Here is an 18,184-nt window from a genome sequence, read left to right as displayed (position 1 = left end):
GTTGCTATTTCCTTCACAGAGGCAGGAATGAAGAAGGAAGAGAGTGAACAGGAGAGGCCTCATGGAGGCAGGGAGGGGTCCTGCAGTTCAGAGGGAAGAGATGCAGGGGGAGGCAAGAGACGGTCACATCCTCCCCAGAATGAATGGGAATGTCCCTGCTCTGTGCGTAGGGGCTGAAAATGGCTTGGGGGGGGGGGGGTGTATGTTCATGTAACAAGCAGCCCTCGATGCTTTACTGCATCGTGTGTCTGCACTAGAAGCCCTCTCTGTGAAGCCAACCTGTGAGTTGGAAGACCTGGAGTTTAGGGCTGCTTCTGTCCCTTACTCGATGTGTGACCTTGGGCAAGGTCCTGGTCAGATCAGAAGCAAACCATTATGTTGAAAAAGAAATGTAAGAAGTACATCTTACTCAGTTTCCTTGGTACTTAGCCAGTTTATAGCTGTGCCATGACTATCACTAATAATAGTAATGATAAAAATAACAATAATAATATACTATGCTAAAAAGAACTTTATATTTTCTCAGTTAATCATTACAACAATCTTACAAGGTAGCCGTTATTGTATGTCAAATATAGAGATGATGAGGTTTAGAGAACTCAGTGAATCATTTAAGAAAACACATGAGGAATGACACAGGTCCATGACTCAAGTCCTGGTCTTCCATGATTGGTGTATAAAATACTGAGAATATAAATACACCTTAAAATATTGATTCATGAGCTAATCATACCTAGAATATCAGAATTCTTGTGATGTGAATTATTTTTATAAAAAAGAGCCTTTTCACAGAGATTGGAATTACATTAATACAAACATAGCTCCTATCACAGAACGTCCCCCTCCAAAAAAGAGAGGACTTAGCTGGAAATTAATGCAAAGAAGAGAAAGGCAACGTGAACAGTGATTTTAATGACTATGCCACACATAGAGCCTGCAGCCATTTTGGCCGTTGTCTAACTTTGGTATCAGACAGGGTCGTTCGTTGAGAGAGAGTCCCAGTCCAAAGTCACTTCCTATGAGAAGTTTACTTCAGATAAAGGCCCATGATGAAAAATCATGCTCTTCCTTACAACTCTTCCTGCAGCCAGGCACAAAGGCAGTCCTTGGATGACTGAGTACCGTAGGGGTGTGATGTATGTGTGTGTGGGTTCTTTCTGCGTGTGTGTTTGGAGGTAGCAGATCCCAGCCCAGGGTTCTTTGTAAAATGACCAAGTCCCAGTGCTCTTACAGCTCCTATCACCTCCCACTGGGACACTCAGCCATCACACCTGCAGGCCCCTGCGCTCCCCTTGAACAAACCCTTGCCACCATTCTCCATGGATAAGCTGGTTACTCACTGACTTCTACCAGACCATTGCGTTTCCTTGCTAGGCTCTGTTCTGTGGGTCTCCGGCAGTAACGTGCTCCCCTTTTTAAAAAGTGGAGCAAAATCTGTTTGAATCACAAGACAGCGCAGGGAGGAAGCTGGCAATTGCCATCTCTGCCAGCCATGTCTCTACCACTCAGTCCAAATTCCTGCAGCCAGAGGTCCTGCTGGGAGCCAGGAGAAGGAGCACAGTCCCAGCCAGCAAAGCTCAGCTCAGAAACAGAGCAGGCCCTGGGGAGGGAGCCAGCCACACCCATCAAGCTTTCTTCGGCTGTGACATGGTTGTACCAGCCAGGAACCCCTCAGGTAGCCCTTTGTCATTTTGAGGAATTCCACTGATAACTCTGCCCTCAGGGCGTTTACTGGGTACCAGGTATGACAGCTTCTCCCCTCCTCCTGTGAAGAAAACAATACATCAGTCATGGGGCACTTGAAAGTTTTAGCAAATCAAATTCTGCAAAAGAGAAAGAAAACATGGCAAGATATGCACAGTCAGTTGGGAATAGAGTGACTTGCCTTATTATTAATAAAAGTGAATGCACTTGTTTATTTATATGTAATATTAGCACTATTAACAATCTTGTTCTTCTCAGAGATAACAGTTAATTAATTCAATGACTTAATGTGAGAAAGAAATTGTGTTGCCAATGAGTAAATGTACATTTGGGGAAAGTATAAATAGATTGTGTCCAAAGTCTGTCCTTGTGACCAATTCAGAATTACATACATTTCCATTAAGGTCATAGGCATTGTATAAACTTCAAAATAGATGATAGGTTATATTGTTAAAGATTAAAGAAGACAACGTTTGGAAATGAATGCAATTTTTCCCAATTATTTTTGGGGAAATATTGGGGAACAGTGTGTTTCTCCAGGGCCTACCAGCTCCAAGTCATTGTCCTTCAATCTAGTTGTGGAAGGCGCAGCTCAGTTCCAAGTCCAGTCGCTGTTTTCAATCTTTAGTTGCACAGGGTGCAGCCCACCATTCCATGTGGGAATTGAACCAGCAACCTTGTTGTTAAGAGTTCTCGCTCTAACCAACTGAGCCATTGGGCTGCCCCTCCGGAAGCTCAGCTGCAGCTCGTTGTCTTCAATCCAGTTGTGGAGGGTGCAACTCACTGGCACATGTGGGAATCGAACAGGCAACCCTGTTGCTCAGAGCTTGCGTTCTAACCAACTGAGCTATCTGGCTGCCCTGGAAATGAATGCAATTCTTAGTAAATGTCTCTCAGGCACCTGTTAGTGTTAATAATTGAAAATGAATGAGACTGTCTTTCATCCGACAGGCTACTCATACTCCTGTAATCAGCAGTGGGTAATTCACTTTAAAGCAGATTTTTATTGCTGACACTCAAGCCTAGGGTAGTTTATAGGACTTAGGATAGTTACAGTTCTATAATTGTTTCACATGAAATCTCCTCAAATCTTTAATTTAGATAGAAAAGCATTACTGCATGCCTTGGACTCAGTATGATGGGGGAATAAATATGTATAACTTATTCTGTAGCACCCAGAGAGGGCATCCCATCCATCCATCCATCCATCCATCCATCCATCCATCCATCCATCCATCCATCCAACAAATATCTCTTGCTGTCTACCAGTTCCCAAGACACAGTGCTATGTCCTGTGGATGTCGCAGTGAACCAGCAACTTGGGCTCAGCTCTCATGGGACACAGAGTCTTGTCCACTGGGTGCAGAGTTTTGATTTTGATGGTTTTGAGGAGAAAGAGTGACCCATGAGGAGGACTGCAGTCACTTGCAAGGACTGTCTTCCAAAACCATGAATTCCCTGTAGCCGTGGTTATTTGAGCAGAACCTGATTCACCATTTGCCAGCGGTGGAGTGGGGGAGATGCTTATAAAAAGATTTCCCAAATGAGAAAGGGTCTGGCTGTGTCACTTCTGTGAACATTCCTTCCTAACTCTAAGAATGTACAAAATTGTTTTTAAAAAGCATTCTCAAGAAAAAAAATGCTAGAAAAACTTAAGACACAAAAAAGATTTCCCGTATAGGTTAAACTTCTCAAAGTGTGAATGAATGAATGAATGAATGAATGAATGAAAGATGAACTGCAACTGATTCTTCTTTTGTGTGTTCAGCTGTGACCCTGAGTAAGTCCCTGTGCTCTCTGCCACTTCAGCGGAAATTATCAGGCTTGTTTCTACCTTGCTGGGTTATTGGTTCCACTGCCAAGGGAGGCTCCATTCTGGGAGATATTTATTCATAATTCTAACAACAAAAATAGTGGACATAAATGAGTGCTTACTGTGTTCCTTGTACTCCTATATACATTCCATTCACAATTGCAATGAGTCTTCACAGCAATCCTGAATAAAGTATTATTATCCCCATTTTGCAGATGATAAAACTAAGGCTTGAACTTCATATACCAGTCCAGGGGATTGTGGGAACAGTTAGAGAACCTAAGACCGTCTTGACTCCAGAGCTCATACACTTTGTCACAGACTTGGTGGTGTCTGTCAGTAGCCTAGGGTCTCTTTAAATCCCTCTTGGCTGTGGATTCTAAGACATTTGGTGGCCGGCTCAGACTCTATTGGTTTATAATGTGTGTACATCTGCAGACATTCACCAGGGCAGCTATCACCTATAGACAGATTGCTATAGACAGTGCCCTTTTAATGATTTTTAATTTTTCACAACCCAATTTCTTACAGGCAGAAACACATCACTTCCAAACCAAGAGGTCTACCAAACTAATGTGATGGATAGAAGCATTGCACTTTCATTCAGTTGGAACATAATTAAGACACAGACTTCTCTTCTATGGTGTGTGGGCTGCTTCTCTGGGGTTGTACTGAGAGGGTGCCCACTGTCTTTCCCCTTCAGGAGGCACCCAGGTTGCATCCACATTTTGGCCATTGTAAACAATGCTGCAATGAATGTATGGATACACATGTCCCCTTGAAGTAGCGTTTTGAGTTTCTTCAGATAAATACCATGAGGTGGGGTTACTGGGTCCTTCTTTGTCTCTTGTTATAGCCTTTGTTGTAAAGTCTATTTTGTCTGGTAAAAGTATGCTACCCCATCTTTTTCTGTTGTTTCATTTTTATTTCTGTTTGTTTTTTTAATTTCCATTTTCATGAAATTACTTTTTCCATCCCTTTACTTTCAGTCTTTGTGTGTCTTTCAATATGAAGTGAGTCTCTGGTAGGCAGCATATGTAAGTGTTTTGTTTTCTTATCCATTCATCTCTCCTATGTCTTTTATTCAGAGCATTTAATCCATTTACATTTAAAGTAATTATTGATAAATATGTAGCTATTGACATTTTATATTCATAATTTTGATTTTTTTTTTTTTCCATTTTAAAGAAGACCCTCTAACATTCCTTGTAATACTAGTTTGGCGGTGATGAACTCATTTAACTTTTTTTTCATCTGGGAAACATTTTATCTGTTCTTCAATTTTAAATGATAGCCTTGCTGGGTAGAGTATCCTTGATTGTAGGGCCTTGCTTTTCATCACATTGAATATTTTGTGTGAATCCCTTCTGTCCTGCAAAGTTTCTGTTGAGAAATAAACTGACAATCTTATGGGAGCTCCCTTGTAAGTTACTAGTTGCCTTTCTCTTGCTGCTTTTAGGATTCTCTCTTTGTTTTTATTTTTTGCCATTCTAATCATATATAATGTGTCTAGGTGTGGACCTATTTGGGTTCATCCTGTTTGGGACTCTCTGCACTTCCTGGACTTGTATGTCTATTTCCTTCACCAGGTTAGGAAAGTTTTCAGTCAGTATTTCTTCAAATAGGTTCTCAATCTCTTGCTTTCTCTCTTCCCCTTCTGGTACCCCTATGATGAGAATGCTGTTTAGCTTGATGTTTTCCCAGAGGTCTCTTAAACTATCCTCATTTTTTTGGATTCTTTCTTTTTGCCGTTCTGATTAGGTGTTTTCTGCTACCTTGTCTTCCAAATTGCTTATTCTATCCTCTGCTTCCTCTAGTCTGCTGGTGATTCCTTCTAGTTCATTCTTCATTTTAGTTATTGTATTCTTTGCTTATGACTAGTTCTGTTTTATGGTTTCTATGTCCTTTTTTATGCTTGCTGTCTCTTTCTTGAAGTTCTCACTAAGTTCTTTGAGCATCCTTATAACCATTGTTTTGAACTCTGTCTCTGGTAGGTTGCTTGACTCCATTTTGTTCAGTTCTTTTTCTGGATTTTTCTCCTATTTTTTTTCATTTGGGACACATCTCTGTGTTTCCTCATTTTGGCTGCCTCGCTGTGTTTATTTCTATGTATCAGGAATATTTGCTATGTCTCCAGTCTTGGCCAGGTGACCTAATGTAGTAGGTGTGTTGTGGGGCCCAGTGGCACAATCTCCCTGGTCACCTGCTCCAGGTGCTCCAGGAGTGTCCCTTGTGTGAGTTGTGTGTACCCTCCTGTTATAGTTGAGCCTGATTGCTATTGGCACATCAGTGGGTGGGATTGACCCTCAGGCTGATTAGCTGTGGGGTTTGGTCATGTCCACAGCTTATGGGCTGCTGTGTAGGGAGCTTCCCACACACAGTGTAATTTGCCTTAGGGGCTCTGGTGCCTGTTGAGACCACCCTTTGTGTGTGCCACTTGTGAGGGTATTTGGGTGGTGCTCTGCTGTGGTTTGAAGCCAACCTTCAAGTATGATGGTTTTGGGCCCTCTTGGGAGGAGTTCTGGTGCGGGACCAGGTCACCCACTGTCTGTGACCAGCTGGGGACTACCTGGGTAGGAGCTATAAAGTGATCCACAGTTATTCACTGCCTGTGCTAAGCCTGGAGGCATGTGGGAAAGGCTTCACTATGAACCGAGGATGGCTGACAGCAGTGCCGGGCCTGGGGTAACTCTGCAAAAAGCCAGGACACCCAGAGGGCCTGCTGCTATCTGCTGGCTCCCTAAAGGCTCAGCTGCAGATAATGCCTCATGTAGTAAGCAAGTTGGGTGAGGCAGGGTCTCAGGGAGTCACTAGAGTGGGGAGAATTGTAGTTAAAAGGTTAATGTAAATTCTGTTTTGCTGCCAGTGCTGAGCCTGGAGTGACTCAGCAAAAGTCTCAGAGCACACTGAGGCCAGTCACTGCCTGCCTGGGGCTTGCCAAACTCTGACAGTTTTCCAAGAGAAAGTGCAATGTGGGTGCGGCTGGCCACTCACAGCAAAATGCCTCCAGCTGTGCACAATTTGGGTGGGGGTGGTCCCAGCTGAGTTAGCGTGGTGGAGCAGTGGAGCTCACCAGGCCAATCAGATTCAGACTTGGCCTCTGTGGGGCAGGCTCAGCATTGGCAAGATGACGCCCATCTGTAGGCCTCACGGAAGGAGGACTTTTCAAAGGGAAAATGCTGACTGTCTTCCAGTTTTCCCCTGAAGCCGCACACCTCAGTCTGCATCCACCCCGTATGTCTCTGAGGCCCGCCAAGTCACTGTCTCTTCACCAGAGCCCAAGGTGAGTACTTGTGAGTGAGTGAGTCTGTGCGCGGGCGGTTTAAGAGGACATCTGGGTTTCCTGCAGCCTTCTGTCCTACCTGAACGGTTGGAATTCCCACTGTTTTTCTGTCAGATGTTGTGGGGGCTCCTCTTGCTGGCACCAGTACTCCAGGCTGGGGAGCCTGGTGTGGGGGCTGGGGTCCTTTGCTCCTCTGGGGGCAACCTCCACAGCTGAGATATTCCTCTTGATTCTCAACCTCCACATGGAGTTTTGGGGCCTGTTCCGCATTTCTGCCCCTCCTACCAGTCTCCTTGTGGCTTCTTTATATTTTTAGTTATAGGATTTCTGTTCAGCTAGACTTCAGATGGTTCTTCAGGTTGACTGTTACACAATTTAGTTGTCATTTTAATGTGTTCATGGAAGGATGCAGGCAGTATTTATTTACTCCGCCATCTTGCTAAGAAATTTTGTGGCTTATCAACTCTTAATTATTTTTTTCTGTGAAAAAACTATAGAATGTAAAATGGTAAATGTTTGCAAGTGTCAAAGAGAAGTAGCTGATGTGACCAATACATGTTTGACATGGTCCGATTCTAATGAAGGGTGGATGGCACTGAATTAGAGGCAGTGCTGGGCCGATGTTAGAAAGAGTCGTGGTGATTTACCCCCCTCATATTTTGGTTCTGATTCAGGAGAATGATATTTGTGGTTATGACAAGTTGAAAGTGTAGATTTTGAGAAAGAAGGCATGTGCTGTGAAACAGAAGTAAGAGACTAAATGACAAAGAGGTGGACGGTATCTGGGGACAATATAAATGCTGGGGCCATATGCTAAGGGCCTATCATGGGCTTGTTCCTACTGACAAGCTCTAATGCTTAGCCCAGCTGTCCTACAGTCCAGTTTGGTTCTAGAACTGGTATGAATAGAAATTCTGCCTCAAAACCAGCTCCAAATAAGGCTTTGGGATAAGCTAAAAGCAATTATTACTTAGCTTGGAGAATAGTCACATAAACAGCAAAGTAAGCAGAGAGTAACAAAGATTGAAAATAGAAAACAAGCACCAAAGTGTTTGGCTGTTCTGATTCTTTATATCTTGCTTTTGGTGTTACTTTCTTACAAATTCCTTTATAATGAGCATTTTGCCAACTTTTATATAGTTGGATTAAAAAAAAAAGAGAGAGTTGGGATTATTCCATGTTTTCCCCTCTGTCACTTGGGTTGCTATGAGTACACAGGTGAGGCTGTTCCTCACTAATCCAGTATCATGGTTCAGGAATTGGCAGGTGTGGTCAATAGGAAAAATCAACCCAGGGCTGCAAGCCCAGCACATGTAACTGTCCTTCTTCACCCATGAAGCTGTGGGCATCACTGATGTATTACAACAGTCTTTTCTATGAGCTTGGCCTTGACCTACAAGTCTTCTCAGAGGAGGACTTGAGGGAGCCACTTCTGATTTATCATTGTTAGTTCATGTCTTAGCTCGAGCTGCTATGACAGAATACCACAGATTAGGTGACTTAATAGGAACTTATTTCTCATGCTTCTGGAGGTTGAGCAGGACTCTGCTGGCTACTGGATGACATGGCTGGACAGCCGTGTGGGCAAGCTGCCCAAATCAATTCATATACACTGAAGAGACTCTGGCAGATCACAGACACACACTTAGGTGGCCCTGAAACCTGAGACCTGGAAAGGGAGTTCCCAGGTGATGCCACTGGGCTATGGCCCCATGACTGTGATTCCTGTACAGGCTGTGTGGCTGTGTCCTCTTCGTTTCCCACACACCATTCTTGTGGCCTCAACCAACCACATCAGAAATGTCTGCTGATCACATGGAGGTACAACCTGAGAAAAAATCATGAGCCACTAAGAAGCTGTGCAGGGGTTTATGAGAGGAGCGAGGGTGGCAACGTGGCGGGGATCTGATAAATCATTAAATGGTGGCTTTAAACTAATGCTGCCCAGCGGAGCTGGGGAACAGGGCAGCGTGGTCCTTGGGAAGACCCTGAGAACTACAGGAAGAGCCTGGGAACACAGTGCGAGGTGGATACTTCAACACAATTAATTCTCATTCTGCATGCAAATTGCACATTAAAACAAATTATAACGCTTTTTGGTTTTGTTTTGTTTTTTTGTGGGGAGAGGCGGGAGAAGAGGTAAGGGGTGGAGAGTAGGCAGAACAATTAAAATAAGTTTAAAGCATTTTGTGAAAGCTCTGACATTGAAAACAGCACCGTGGTGTGTGGGGTTCATGTCCTGCACTAGGGGGCCCAGCTCTCACAGCACCCCGACTGTGGGTGTCAGGGAGGCCACACCTCCATCGTCCAGCCCGCTGCTGCAATGGGGTGGTGAGATCCCAAAGTGACAACATGAAGAGGATATTTGAAAAGCAGAGGCAGAATTCCTAGCACGCACATTCAGTTAACATGCCCTTACAGGAGATCAGGAGGTGGCAGTAGGTGGGAGTGAGATTTAAAAACATTATTATTATTTCTATTTTCAACACAGCAGTGATAGTGATGCAGGTTGGTTGGCAGTGGGGTGACGGAGGGAAGGGTCAGAGTGCCGGGGAGGAGGGCAGCACAAAGTAACCACAGGTGCTGGCTCTGTTCTGGAAGGTCTGGATACAAAAGTGAGAGGCATAATGTCTGAGTGAATAGCAACGCCAAGCACAGATTCATCCCCCCAGTGTCCTGAACCCAGCAAGCCAATTGGGAAGAGGGTGCTGGGCTGCAGACACAGGCAGATCCTGGGGAGGGCTCAGGGTGGCCTTTGGGGTGAGGAAGCCCCATCAGCAGGATAGCTGAGGCTGTGAGGGTAGAGGTCCTGGGGGAGAAGTCAGGTCCTATCGCAAGGTTACACTCCTCGGGAAAACGTCACGCCTTAAATGGCACGGCACGACCCCTCAGAGCGGACTCATTCCAACAGCGCCCAAACCTGACTGTTTGGGAAGAAATGGAGAATTTCACACTTGATGGGCTCCCCACACCTCCTTGTGGGGCTTGGCAATGCATATAATGATGTGATGGTCATTTATTCTGAGGAATGATACCTCAAGTCAAAACAAGAACCCACATTTAGGATGTCAAGGAGTAGGAACCATTGTGCACAAACACCACTTATCCTAAGAAGGTTCATGCATTTATTTTCTTCAACAAGCTCAGGAGCCCCTGCAGGCCAGCAAGAGGGGTGGGGATGGAAGCCATGCCCACCTGTCTGGGGCCGGCTTCCCCTCTCTGCTTTGGCCACCACTCAGTCTCAGCCTTTGCTTCCAAGGGTCTCCACTTGTGGAGGCCTTGGTGTCCATTTTCCCTCAAGGCAGGAGTTTCTGTGGTCAGCACGTGGTGGACCGAGCAGCTCAGACACTCTGGGGAGATTCAGGGAGTCAGCGCTCACGTGGTCTGGCAGCCAGGGACTATATGGCAAATGGGGAGCCTGCACACTCTGCGCTGCCTCGTGTGCATTGGTTCGCAGTGACATTCGCTGTATTGGTTGTACCCAAATTACATAAGCTATTAACCATGGGCTCTATACATTCTTTGCAAGTTTCCTCAACTTAACAATATACTCCATAATTTTCTGTACCAACCAAAGCATGTTTATGACTTTGGGGTACAGCAGATGTTTGTTTATCTCCTTTGAAGGGGCCATATACTTATTGGTATCGGGGACAAGCATGTTCATAACTCTAACTACTTTTGAGAAAAGCATGTTTATAAGCAAAGGAATGATTTTGGTGGAAGACCTTGTTTATCAGTTTTCAGCGGAGCAAAGAGGTTTGTGTTCATGCCTGCTGAAACGGAGGGTGAGGCCTCCTTTTCAAAAATTCCCTTCACGTATCACAGACTAGACAGTGGACTACACTTACCACCCATTGCTTGTCTCAGTATGTCTTTAGGTTCATTTGCATTTTCCAGTACACCTGGCTTCTTGTGTACTACCTAGGCACTACCTAGAAGCAGGGTAGTGCCACTTTCCTTTGGGAGCATTTCATTGAAAATATGTTACCAAAAATACTTAGGAGACTAATGGTTAGCGGATGTATGGGGTACTGGTGGTTTGTGTTTGGAGTTCTTGGACACGGCCCTCTATGGGGATGGGGTTAAGTACTTTATTGTTCATATCTGGTTTCCCAATTCTGAGAACAGTCTGGCCTGTGGAAGGTGTCCAATACATATTTGTTGTATTGTAGGATGAGAGGGAGAATGACTCTTTTAATGGATATTTGGTCACCCCCGCCCCAATGCCAAGGAGTTCAAAATACTACATAGATATTACTTTTTACTCCAAAACTTCTCTATGAGATAAGAAGAGCAGCTTCTCAGCCTCTATAACCACATGGGCCAATTCCTTATAATAAATTATATGTATGTACGTATGTATGTGTGTGTGTGTGTATGATATGTTCCTTTGAACCTGGAGGTGGAGGAGACAGCACATACGTTACACGTCCAACCTGTGGCGAATGCATTGGCAGTTGTTCCCAGGGCCTGCAGGAGCCCCGAGTGGAGTGCAGAGTGTCAGGCAGGAGAGGTTCTAGGAGGAGAGGCAATGTTGGACAAGGCTGGAGGCTGTTAGCACAGGGGTCCTGTTTCCTTCCAGGGAAGGCATGTTCCATCCCTAAAGTGTCTGAGCAGCAGAGTGGCCTGGTTAGACCTGCATGTGGGGTGGGTGCTGTGGAAGCCGGGTGGGGCCTTGACTGGAGGCAAAGTACAGTCTTCAGGAGACCACCTAGGAGGCTGACCAGGGGTGTGCTTAGCACTAAATAGGGGCATCAGGGAGGCACTGTGGGAGCCAGCAGAGGAATGCTTGCTTCTTGACTTGGAGTTGCTGGGAAGGATTGGGGGTTAGTGGTGAGGAAACACACACACACACACACACACACACACACACACACACACACACACACACACAGCAGAGGGGAACTCACATGTGACCAAGGCCATAAACACATATGGTGCACTTGGCTTTGACTTCCCATATCCTTGCTGGCTAGCGGACAGATATACGGATGGCTGCAGAGCCCCTTCCACAGCATGACCAGCTCCACAGGGTAGGACCCTGGTAGCCAGATTTGGACCACAGGACACAGTAACCTTGACCCAGGTAATCAGCCAAGGGTGAACACCTGGCCCACAGTGGCCTATTGGCTTCTCTTTCTTGAGATTAGGACTGAGAGACTCAAAGGCTGGGGGTGGGAACTGAGCCCTATTTAGGGCAGAACAGCAAGAGTGAAGCTTTAGAATCTCCTGCTATGGGCTTTAAGCTGTCATGGTTCTCTTTTCTGAGCCCCAGTTTTTCAACTTTCCTTAGAATTTCCTAAGATTATCCTTCCAACAAATTCCTTTTTTTCCCCCTAAAGTGGGTTTTGTTATTTATAACCAAAATAACATTATTTTGGTTATAAATACTCACTGACCAAGATAAATTTGCAAAGCAAAAATAATATACTTCACAAAGTCCATTTCAGATTCCTTTGAGAGGAACCTGCCTAATAGTTGAATTAGCCAAATTATGTCTAAATTTTTGGTCTTATAAAATTCACAAGATCACCTGCTAACCTCAGCTTGGACGTGGGGCTAGCTTTTAGCATGGGCCAGGTGGGTAACTATCTCTGAGACACAATGGAAGGGGAGCTAAGAGACCTCCGCCATCCATCTCTTCTTCCGTTGGGCTGGGCTCACTGGCTTCAGCACCAGTGACGCTGGTTATCCCCAGGGTGATATATGAGCCTGCCCAGCCCATGGGTGGATGGTTAGAGGACAGAGGGGGCAAAGAAGAAGCCAGGGTGGGCCTGGTCCTCAGGCAGTGTGACCCAGATTCTGCCAGGACCTGAATTTGAATGTCCTGTAGATTCAGGCCCAGTAACAAAGATCCACTGCATGCTTGTCTTTCCTGCCCTGCTTCTAAAACACATTTTCAGAATACATTTAAGAAGTATTTGCTGGTCAGAAGGTAACGTAAACTGCTACCATGGAACTCAGCAGGAAGCTAGAATAACATGCATTCTGGGTGCATTATAAATTTAATTAATTTGCCCAAGAATATTTCAATTGCTTTCTCCCTCATATGAATGAAATCCACATGATATCCAATCTGTTTCTATGGTTTCCTTCCTCTGTTCAGATACATTAATTAGTTTGTCAGTTCATTATGGATGTTGGTCCCTTTTTTTCCCTTCAAATTTGAGTCCATATTAATTTAGTTTTGATTCAACAGTGTTTAAAAATAGAGCAAAATTATTTGGGCTAGCATACAATCAGGCCTGTGGGTATTTAAGGAGTTTGTCACAGGAATCTAGATTTCCATTGCTTTTCTTTATCTTGAGCTGAAGATGTGGCTGTAAGCTCCTGTTTCACCTTGCCGCAAGGTGAGCCTGCCTCATTTTTCTCCATAATATTCAGTTTCACTTAAAACCTTCGGCTTTTGGACTGCCAGACAGTCACATGCTCTAAAAATCATCAAGACTCTCCTTAGGATAGGCCTAGGCAAATGTATCATCATGGAGAGAAAGATTGTTCTGCCTTGTGTAGTTAGTAGTTGAAAAGCACAAAAACCCTGAACTCTCTCATGCTAAAACACCAGGGGCCATTATTTAATATTGTTCCAAAGAGCTGATGTTTTCAGTCCAAGTGCTCTTTGGGGGCTGCTCAGCCGCTTCCCGCATGACAGCACTGGGCACAGTGCCCCCCGCTACCCCACGGGTGAGACTGCCGTGGGGCCCACCCAAAGAGGAGGGCCCGAGTGTCTCTGGCTCCTTCCCTTGTTTTACTCCTAGGACAGAGGTGTTCAAACCCGGCCTCGTCTTTGGATCACCTGGGAGAACTTTGAAGAGTAGAGATGCTTGGGCCCCAGTCCAGTCCAAGTGAATCAGAATGTCCAGGGGTGGGGTCCAGATATTGGTATTTTTTAATACCTAACAGGCAGCTGGGTTTGAGAAGGTGCCAACTGCTCAAAGGCCTGGTGACAAGGAGTGTCATGGGTTGAATTGTGCCCCCCCCAAAGGATATGTTGAAGTTCTAACCCCCCCTCTCCCCACCTCAGAATGTGACCTTATTTGGAGATAGAGTCTTTGCAAATGTAGTTAAATAAAGATGAGGTCATTAGTGTGGGCCCTAATCCAACATGGCTGGTGTCCTTATAAAAGGGTGACATTTAGGGACAGCACACATAGGGAGAAGGTCATGTGAAAGGAAAGCACAGACTGGGGTGACGCTTCTACAGGCCAAGCAACACGGAGGATTGCAGACAAACCACCAGACGCAGGGAGGGAGGCTTGGAACAGATTCTCCCTCACAGCCCTGAGAAGGAACCAACTTTGGGGGCTGCTCAGCTGCTTCCTGCATGGCAGCACTGGGCACAGTGCCCCCTGCTGGCCCGCCGGTGAGAATGCCGATCTCTGTCCTGTGAGACTGTCTGAGACCTTGATCCGACTTCTGGCCTCCAGAATGGAGACGATACATTTCTGTTGTGCTAAGCCCCCCAGTGTGTGGTACTTTGTTACATCATCACCCTATGTTTGGAAGTGACCAACCCTGCAGGAAGTGCCTGGGGGCTGCTTTGAAATCACATTTGGGTGTGTCTGAACCCTCCCCGGAGCCAGGGCCTCATCTGAGGGCTTCCACCATGACTTGTAACTGGCCCACGCTGTGCATCGTCTCCTCTGGCCATCGGTGTGGGCACACCTGGCGCACTCAGGCCTGCCCATTTTCTGCTGCCAGTCTTCTTTTTTTGCCTCTGGAATTAGGCCTCCATCCATCCTTAGTAAGTTATGCTCTAAGTCTTTCCATGCTGCCTGCGCTGGCTACTGATTCCAGCATCCCCCGGGGCTGGCCCTACCTACACGCACACGCTTTCCCAGCTCCTGCAACCCCAGTGGGGTTTGCACCCTGGCTTCCCAAATTCTAGAGGCTGGACAAGCCCCCCAAAGTGCCCAGGGCTCTCCTTCTGGTACCAAAGGCAGGGATCGGGTCTGGTATCTGGATATGGAACAGCCTCAAATCCACATTAATCGTGTTGTCCCCAGGCTGAAAGCCTGTTTCAACTTGTTTCATAGATCTGAACATAACAACATTCTTCCCTATGAGATATAGTGACTGGTATGCAAGGTGTGTCCTTACTTCTTCCAGGTAAAAGTCTTCATGAAATTGATATGGATGAAACATAAGCCGTTTCCACTCAGGGCTTACCATATTCATTAAGAATGACCTAAATGACTAAGAAGCACCAGAAAATCATTTTAGAAAATTCCTGAAGATGAGGAAAATAAGATAATCTGTAACGTGTTTGTCAAAAACATCCAAGTAGACAGTGGAAAACTCAGTTTGCCATCCTAATGTTTGTTTTATAAATTTGGGATAGAAGATTTTTTTTTTACTTCTGAATTTTTTACTACTTATGTGTTTTTGCTGTTACCTCTTGACTCCTGCCTTCCCCAACTCTTTTCAGCTGCAGTAACTGAAGCCAGGTACCTGGCTCTTAAACCAATGCTGAACAGGCCAGTAGACATAGGAAGACCCTCCCCGAGTGGGTGAGGCCTGGAGTTCATCTTGCTACTGGGAGCCTGATGATGTTGCTGGTGTGCGCCCTCATTTCCTGAACGCTCAGGGCCTTTAGCTGTGGGCATTTGGGCATGTCGGGTATAGAGATAAGGATTAGAACCTTGGACTCAGATCTGGACTATAGTGCTGGTCTCTGCTTACTGGCTGTGGGGTCTTGGGCTGTTTCGTAACCGTTCCAACCCTCCTGTTCCTCATCTGTAAAATGAGCGTAATAAAGCACTACCTCTAAAGTTGTTGTGAGGCTCATCTGAGATGCTGCAGAAAGCACAGTCCTGGCCTAACAGTGGCTACTGTTGTCTTTAACACCCTGCCTCTCCCTGTTCTGTGCCCCTGGCCTATGACCTCTGGTCCAGGCGCCTCTGAGATCAGGGCCTGTCCCTAGATCTTGCCTCTCCCTGGTCTAAGTGATGACTCCTTACCTTGTATCTGCCTGGGGCCCTCCCAGAACTTAGGCAGACCACAGAGAACTACAGTTTACCTCCAACTGACTTCAGGTATCGCCCTTGATCAGTGGCGGATGGAGGCCAATTCGCCAGCCACTTTGGTTAGTACAGGCAGGCGTCTGCTCCGCCTCTAGCCCAGCCTTGTTCAGACTTACCTTCCCCACCCCCCAGGTCCGCTGCTGAGACCTCAACAGACCGTGTGACCAAACTGCCTGCCTCACGATATTGGCATATCATAAACATCAGGACTTCAGAGAACAACAGACTACATGTCTGTAACTATTTTATATTTTGAATCATCACAGACATTCATCTTTTCAATTTCCATAAAAGAGGAAATAAATAGGAAGCATTATATTACAGAAACCTGAAAATGGATATAAATCTATGTGGGTTTCTTGATGCCATTATAGGCAAAACATTGAATTGCAAAGTGAGAACTTCACAAAACCTGTGTGTGTGTGTGTGTGTGTGTGTGTGTGTGTGTGTGTGTGTGTGTAAATGACACCTGGCCTGATAGGCAAAACATTGAATTGCAAAGTGAGAACTTCACAAAACCTGTGTGTGTGTGTGTGTGTGTGTGTGTGTGTGTGTGTAAATGACACCTGGCCTGATAGATACTGTCAGTGAATGCCTGATGAGTCAGTGTTGCAGAAGCTGAGCCTCGCTCTCCTCAGGTGGGAGGGCCCCCCTGCACCTATCTGGTTATGGCTTGTTCACCTGTCTGCTTCCAGCTGATTGGGAGCATCTTTTGACCTGGTCTGGGCTTCCCAACATATGGCTGAGTTTCTGGCACATAGTAGGTGCTCAGTAAATGCTGGACAAATGTAAGAACAAGGTCGTACTGTGTTAGCTTGTCAGCATCCCCTTACTGCTGTTGCCAGAATGGCCTATACTTGTTGATTTCCTCTTTTTAAAAAGGAACACCAACAAGGTGCTGCGTGCTTAGTTGAACACTTTTTCCATATACTGTTCAGTTTCATTCTCATAAGAACCCTGTGAGAAAAGTACTCTTACCCTCCTTTGGCAAAGGACCCTGAGACTCAGAGGTGGAAGAATTTGCTTAGGTCACACATTTAACCAGAGACAGAATCAGGAATCAGTTCTGGTCTTGGATTAGTTACTCAGCTTTTAAAATTTTTGTTTAACCTTTAAAACTCTGAAAGCCATCAATCCCAACTATGGTATAGCCTCTGTTTTAAGGGTGTGAACCAAGTGTAATATTTCTTTGAAATTCCCACAGTGACAGAAGTAGCTGATAAATAATTGCTGATTGATTCCCATAAAAGGCCTTGATTTCAGACAGCTGACCAGTCTTATGACAAGCCCTTCTCTTTGAGAACTTCGGATCCATGAGTTGGCTCCAGGACAGAGAGCTGAAAACAAGTATTATGTTTGAGGGCAGGAATGGGCAACAAGTTTGTATCCCTGGAAACCTGCTTTACCAGTTACAGTGAGCATGAGTCAAGTTCATAGTTAACGTTCCTAATAGTTTTTAACCTTTGTGCCCTGCATACATAGAGACAGGCAGTCAGCATGGATTAAAGGGGCCCCAATTAACCCCCTAACTCTTCATATTTGGTTGTTGTACAGAAGTGGGCTGCCAGGTACTGGAGTTTAACTGGTCTGGATTATCTGCCTGGGCAGATTAGCTGGCCCACATTGGAGCAGCTGAGTGTCCCTTAGCTGAGTGGAGCTAATCATAGGTCAGGAAAATTCTGGGCAAGGTAGAGGTCTTGAGAAACCTCTGTTCTGTGTTGCATTATATGAGTATTAGCCCGCTCGGGCTGCCATAACAAAATACCAACAACTGGGTGGTTTAAACAACAGACATTTATTTTTCCTCACAGTTCTGGAGTCTAGAAGTCTGAAGTCAAGGTGTTGGTGGGGTTGATTTCTCCCTAGGCCTCTCTCTTTGTCTTGCAGATGATTGTCTTCTTCCTGTGTCTTCATACTGTTCCCCCTTCCCCCACCCTTCCCCCTTGTGTCTGTGTCTTAATCTCCTCTTCCTATAAAGATACCAGTCGGGTTGGATTAGGGCCCACTCTAATGACCTCCTTTTAACTTCATTATCATTTTCAAGACCCTGTCTCCAAATACAGTCACATTCTGGGGAGATGGCGATAGGGCTTCAGCTTACGCAGTTTGGAGGGACACAGTTCAGCCCAGACCAGCGAGATCATTGGTATGATTACTAAAACGGGCTTATCACAGCAACCCTCCTCCCCAGCAGTTGCCATGACATCTGGTATTGTAAAAGGAGCTTGTTTCCTGTCGTGGCTGGGTGGGCTGTAAGACAGAGGCCTCTCAATAAACTTTGACCAGAGGGCTTCGAATCAAAGTTATGCCCCAGGACTTAATAAGTAGGATGATTCTCATCTTGCAAATTAGAAAGCT

This window comes from Rhinolophus hipposideros (assembly GCF_964194185.1).
Source record: "Rhinolophus hipposideros genome assembly, chromosome: 4".
In the NCBI taxonomy this organism is placed as follows: Eukaryota; Metazoa; Chordata; class Mammalia; order Chiroptera; family Rhinolophidae; genus Rhinolophus; species Rhinolophus hipposideros.
The sequence above is the reverse complement of the archived record's forward strand: the minus strand, read 5'-3'. Positions refer to the sequence as shown.